This window comes from Cajanus cajan, chromosome 5, assembly GCF_000230855.2.
Source record: "Cajanus cajan strain Asha chromosome 5, NIPB_CcT2T_4, whole genome shotgun sequence".
In the NCBI taxonomy this organism is placed as follows: domain Eukaryota; kingdom Viridiplantae; phylum Streptophyta; class Magnoliopsida; order Fabales; family Fabaceae; genus Cajanus; species Cajanus cajan.
Window position 1 is genome coordinate 21,922,106 of NC_138521.1, and position 6,807 is coordinate 21,928,912.

Here is a 6,807-nt window from a genome sequence, read left to right on the forward strand (position 1 = left end):
GCGTGCTTTCTTATATATCTTGACAGAAATTGGGAAGCGTTTTGGCGTTCCCTCCCTCTACAAAACCGCTCGCTCCCTCCTATAAAATTTTAACTATGGAAATCCGGAGGATTTCCCTTCGACTAGGTTCGAGACTCAAGCAAATGGCTCGTGACTCAAGAACTTCATCGGATCAACTCTCCGAGTGATTTCTAGGCAGAGCACTGCTCAAAAAAACCCAGAATACTCAAGAAGAGGGTTAAAACTCAGTGAAAAAGTGTAGAATGACGTCCAATTGACGTCATATTTATAGGGATGAGGCGCAATACGGCCTCTGGGGGTCAATACGGTCCGTATTGAAGTTTTGAACTACAATACGGCCGTATTGAATTCAATACGGCCGTATTGAAGTTCAAAAAACCTCAATACGGCCGTATTGAAGTTCAGTGCAGCCGTATTGAAGTTCAGTGCAGCCGTATTGAATTCAATGCAGCCGTATTGAAGTTCAGAAACTTCAATACGGCCGTATTGAGTTCAGTGCGGCCGTATTGTAGTTTAAAATGTTCAATACGGCCGTACTGAACTTTTGGGAGGCCGTATTGGGCTTCATTCCCTCCACTTTCTTATTTTTTGCTATTCTAAGACCTCTAAACCTACAGATTGTCATCCTAGGGTCTTCCAGGGTCTTCCAGGAGTCCTTCCGGCTGACTTTCCTTTGGTCTTCAAGAGTCTTCAAGCTTTATTTCCTACCCGGACAATTTTAGGGGTCTACACCGATACCTTGACAGGACGAAGCGCGTGCCTAGCTAGACCTCAAACGGATGAGAAAGAGACCGAGATCTCATTTAGACGAAGCCTGGACTGAAACCTTGGGTGGGTGAGGTCTACACCGAGGCCTTGAGCAGTTGGGGCCTACGCCGAGGCCTTGGGTGGATGAGGCCGATCACAGAGGAGTCATTGACTCCTACACCGAGGCCTTGGGTGGATGAGGCCTATACCGAGACCTTGAGACGTTAAAGACTATGCCGAGGCCGTGGCCTTAAGCAGTTGATGCCTATGCCGAGGCCTTGGCCTTGAGCAGTTGGAGCCTACGCCGAGGCCTTGGCCTTGAGCAGTTGGAGCCTACACCGAGGCCTTGGGTGGGTGAGGCCAATCAGAGGCCGAGTCGTTGACGACTACGCCGAGGCCTTGGCCTTGAGCAGTTGGAGCCTACGCTGAGGCCTTGGGTGGGTGAGGCCAATCAGAGGCCTTGAGTCGTTGACGACTACGCCGAGGCCTTGGCCTTGAGCAGGTGGAGCCTACCTCGAGGCCTCGGTGGGTGTGGCTTGCCACATTGGCCCTAGCGGTTACAGGTCCAACGGTTATTAGATCTGGATCGTTGGATGATGCAGATCGGACGGTCGCGGTTTGGGGATGTCTTTTCACCTCCCCCATTTACCTTGCCTATAAATAGGGGTTGGGGCGCGTGGAAATTTACTTGCTGTAAATTTCCCGAGCTCTCTCGAAATCAAAATCAAATTCGTCTGAAACCACCGATCAAGGTAAATTTTGTATTCTTTTTTTTTAATAATAAATGGATAGGGGTTATTCCTCGGCCAGGAGCTGGACGTCGTCAGAGCCGTTGGGTGCCGCGTCGGATAAAGAGGGGTCGTCTTCAAGTGAAATTTCAAGGTTGCCTGCGTTGCAGTGTGAAGTGGTATTCCCCTCCGATCATGCCATGCAGGATGACAGTGGGGACGAAGTGATTGAGGTATCGCCCCCGGTATCTTTGGCTGTGGCTTTGGCACGAACCACCAAGGTGGATTGCAGAGGCCTAGACTGGGTCGGCCAACAGAGTCAACATGCCGAGACCATTCTCGCCAAAGCGGGCGAGGATGATTTGGAAGAGCTCGGCAACGCACGAGGGAAGTGCGTGGGTGGCCCGAGCACTCGGACAAAAGTGAAGATTGACTACGGCACCGTGGATATGCCGGGGTACGAATGGGTGGACGGGGAGGTCGGTATATATTTTTTGAAGTTATCCGACCAAGGTTTATTGGACACGTTCGTGTCTTTGGAGAAGTGTTTTGGGAGTGGGGAAGATGAGTTTCCGCTACTTGCCGAGGCGTGTGAGGACGACGGGTCGGAGACCGATTTTGTGTTTTTGGAGCCGAAAGCCGGGGAGGACGAGTACTTTTACGCTTACATGTGCTGGTTCGAGGACCTTGGCATAAAACTTCCATTTGACGACTTCCAGATGGGGGTGCTCCCGGCACTGAACGTTGCCCCGACCTAACTACATCCGAATGCTTGGGCCGCCATGCAATCATTTCAAAACCTTTGTTGGTGCTTGGGCCTGACACCCCGACTGCTGGCTTTTCTTTACTATTATATATGTCGTCCGAGCAAGCCGGTGAAGTGGGTGTCGCTGGCTCGGGTGCTGAAGCGTGGATTCCTCCGAGCCTTCATTTCCTCTTACAAAGGGTTTAAGAATGGATTCTTCAAGGTTCGCTGGGGGTCGGAGATGAGGAATTGTTTTTATGACTGAGAAGGCTCTCCTCTTTTCCCCTTCTATTGGACGAGGTGCCCGACGCGTTTCGAGGCGATCCCTGCGTAAAAGCTCCCTGCCGAGGACAAGGAAATTGTGGAGCTGCTGGACAAACTACCGAAGGATTTGCCTGTCTGAGGCCTGTTGGACATTTTTGAAACGTCCCATTTTGAGATGGCCTTGCTAGGTATGTGTTTTAGGTTTCGGTAGTGTAGCAGTGTTTTGAATTGATGTTAAGACTTATTTTGTTGCAGGTTTAATGGCTGGAGGTAAGCTAGATGTGACCGCTATGCTCGCCAAGAGGGCAAAAGAGGCGAAGGCAAGTGGGAAGGTACCGCCGGCGAGGTCGGCACTGAAGTTGCAGCGGGATAAGCCTCCCAACATGATTATCTCTTTGGCCGACGCTAAGAAGAAGGGTAGCACTTCTCGGGTGAGGGATGCCGAGCAAAATATAGAGCTAGAGCGTCCGAGCTCTTCTAGCAAGCGGCTGAAACAACTGTCCTTGGAGCAGTCCGGTTATGGCGCCTTCGCCATTCCAGCTGTTGTTGCTGGCTCCAACTTTCTTGCGCCGAACGTGCAGACCGAAAACCTGGTCAGCCTAGACCTGACTACCGGGGGAGGTCTGCAATATTTGGAGGGTATGTCTACAGAGTCCGAGTATAAGCTCTTCTGTGAGCTTAATGCTCGGACCTCCCTCGTCGCCAAGCATATCATGGTGAGGCATGCCGTGTCGGAGGAGAGGATGCAGGGCCGACTCAAGGATGTCGAGGTCACTGTAAAGGAGGCGTTGGCTACTAATGCCAAGGTGACCGAGTCGGCTGAAGAGCTGAAAAGAGCGGCCGATGATTACAGAAGGGAGGTCGACGACCTGAAGTTGGCCGTTCAGAAATTAAAGGTGGAGGCCGCCGCCTCTGTGAGTGAAATTGCCCGGTTGAATGAGGCTGCTTCCAAGTTTGAGGCCGCGGCCACCAAGAAGATCCTGGAGCAGCATGATGTCGGGTTTCGGCATGCGGTTCGTCAGGCCTTCTACTATTGTGAGGTTCCGGCTGACTTCGAGTTCGACGTTAGTCAGGACTTCTATGGTGGCAAGTTTATTAGTTACGCCAATTTCCCTCAGGGGGCCGAGCCAGACGAAGAGGCTCCTTGACGAGGTATTTCGACTCGGGCGCCGACGCCGCCAGCAAGAGAGGAGGACCTGATCATTGATGTGGTCGGTGATGGAAATCCTGAGGACTCGGCCGCAGTGTAGGAGGTCAACTTTGGTTGAAGTAGGTTAGGTTAAGGATTTTTGCTTCTTTTTCTATAACCGGGCCGTTAGTGCCTTTTGTTATTTTGGCCATTGGCACCGGTAGGAAGATGATTTTTTGTAATTAGCCGATTTGATCGGCCATACCTTTAATGAAACTGCAATTTTTACATGTTTATTTACGCGCAATAACGCCTGTATCAACCTGTACCCGAACTGTACATCCCGCCGAGGAAATAAATTTAACGTTTTTGATGTGAGAGTGCTCGGCCTCGGGGGAAATCGCAATTTGATACGCGGTGGCACGCACGAGTGATCAGGCTTTACGTGCTCGGCCCGAGCGGTTTAGGCCTCGGGGTCGACTCATGATTTGATATTTGGTTGGACCGCACAAGAGCGCTCGCGTTAGGAGTACTCGGTTAATGGGTCTCGACCTTGGAGTTGAGATGCGATGACATGCTTACCAGATCGTGAGAGTGCTCGGCCCAGGTACATCCTTAGCCGAGGAAGGTACTTGGGAGGGAAACCTGTGGCTCGAGTGCACTTTTGAATGGTTTAGCCGATTGCGGCTTGGCTTCAACGCGTGTCGTAGTGCTCGACCTAGGTACATCCTTAGCTGAGGAGGGTACTCGGGAGGGAAACCTGTGGCTCAAGTGCACTTTTGAGTGGTTTAGCCGATTGCGGCTCGGCTTTAGTGCGTGTCGTAGTACTCGGCCTAGGTACATCCTTAGCCGAGGAGGGTACTCGGGAGGGAAACCTGTGGCTCGAACGCACTTTTGTGGTTTAGCCGATTGCGGCTCGGCTTCAGCGCGTGTCGTAGTGCTCGGCCTAGGTACATCCTTAGCCGAGGAGGGTACTCGGGAGGGAAACCTACGAGGCGCGAGTGCACTAGTTCGAATGGTCGGCCCTACATGAGCGTGACCTAAACGTGTATGCATAGTTAAATAGGAAATGAAATAACAATATTCAAAATGTGTTGTATTAATGAAGTGCCTCGTTAAAATCCTTGCCGACCCAAAACCCTCCTTAGGGAAAAAAGAGTGGCCAAGGAAAAGAGTGCACTATTACATAAGCTGTAATACATCTTTATGTGCGTTGAGTTCCAAGTCCTAGGGATAAGCTCTCCTGACAGGTATTCTAGCTTGAACGCTTCATTGTTTAGGTTGTGTCGGATTCGGAAAGGTCCGTCCCAATTCGGGGCAAACTTTCCTTGTCTCGGATCTTTTCGTGCCTCGCCTATGGCTCTCCATACAAGGTCTCCCTCTCGGAGCTCTCTAGGCTTCACCTTGCTGTCGAATCTTCTCTTGTAGCGTTGCTTGGTGGCCTCAGCCACGACTTGTGCTCGGTCTCAAACGTCTTCCACAACGTCCAGGTTTACTCGGAGCTCGACTTCGTTATTTGGCTCATCGAAGTGGGCTCGGCGAAATGAAGGCTCCCCAATTTCTACCAGGATCATTGCGTCGGACCCATAGACTAAGCGAAAGGGGGTTTCTTGTGTGGTCGACTGGGGTGTGCACCTGTAGGCCCACAACACCTCAGGCAATTGCTCGGCCCATGCTCCTTTTGCTTCTCCTAGCCGCTTCTTCAACTCTGTTAAAATGACCTTATTGGCGGACTCCGCCTGACCATTCGTTTGTGGGTGTTCGATCGATGTGACTTTGTGTTGTATTCCCAGGCCGGCTAGGAATTCGTTGAGTTTTCGGTCGATGAATTGAAGGCCGTTGTCGGTCACCAGGGTATATGGAACGCCGAATCGGGTAATGATATTCTTCCACAAGAATTTCTAGACTTGATGAGCCGAGATGCATGCCAAGGGCTCAGCTTCAATACATTTAGTAAAAAGATCGACGGCGACGATGAGGAACTTGCATTGCCCCTTGGCAACCAGGAAGGGTCCAAGTGTGTCGACCCCCCATTTGGCGAACGACCATGCAAGAGGAATGCAATGTAGCTGCTCGACCGGTTGGTGGATTAAGTTGCTGTGCTTCTGGCACGGCTGACACTTCTTCACAAACGTTGCATAGTCGGTGTTCATGGTCGGCCAATAGTACCCGGCTCGTAAAAGTTTGGAGACGGTCGTTCTTGCTCCAGAGTGCATTCCACAAATACCCTCGTGGACTTCTCGCATCACGTGATCAGCCTCGGTGGGATCTAGGCATTTGAGTAACAGAGGAGAGAAGCCACGCTTGTATAGTAGACCGGCGATGACAACATATCTGCTGGCCTGTGTTCTCAATCGTTTTGCATCTGCAGGGTCGGCTGGTGCGACGCCATTCGTGAGGAATGCCCTGATTTCAGATCGCCAGTTCGTGGGGTCGCTCAGGCCGGGGTTATCGACATCAACACTTGCAATCACTTCCGCTTCGACGCTAGGTTGGTCAATTTCTTGTTGAATGATGGTTCTTAGTTGGCCTGGCTTCTTGGTCGCAGCCAGCCTAGCCAACTGGTCGGCTTGGGTGTTGTCCTCGCGCGGGATGTGCTCGACCAACACCTCTTGGAAGTTCGCCTTCAACTTTTGATAGGCATGGTAGTACTTCATCATGTTGTGGTCCTTTACTTGGAAGTTATCGCCCACTTGCTCGGCCACAACCTTGGAGTCTATTAGGCACTTGATTTTCGATGCGCCCATGTCTTCGGCCAGCCTTAATCCGGCCAACAGGGTTTCATCCTCGGCTTGGTTGTTTGAGGCCTTGAACCGGAACCTCAAGGATTGTTCTAAAGTTATCCCCTTGGGTTCCTCTAGAATTACTCCTGCCCCACTCCCCTGGCAGTTTGAGGAGCCATCCACACGGAGGATCCACCAATGTTCTTCGAAGTGACCATGTGATGGAACTAGGAGAAGAGATTGATGTTCCTCCACTTTGCTCCATGCTTAGGACCGAATCTCTTGAGGTAGACCTTGGATCAAAGCTTGAAACTCCTTGAAGAAATCTTCAATGGAGGTGATGCCTTAGAAGGAGGTTCGGTTACTTCCTTTGGATGAAGAAGTTTGTAGAACCTAAGCTAAGGTTTGAAGAACTTTGGAGAGAACTTAGGAGAGAAAGTTCCTCACGGT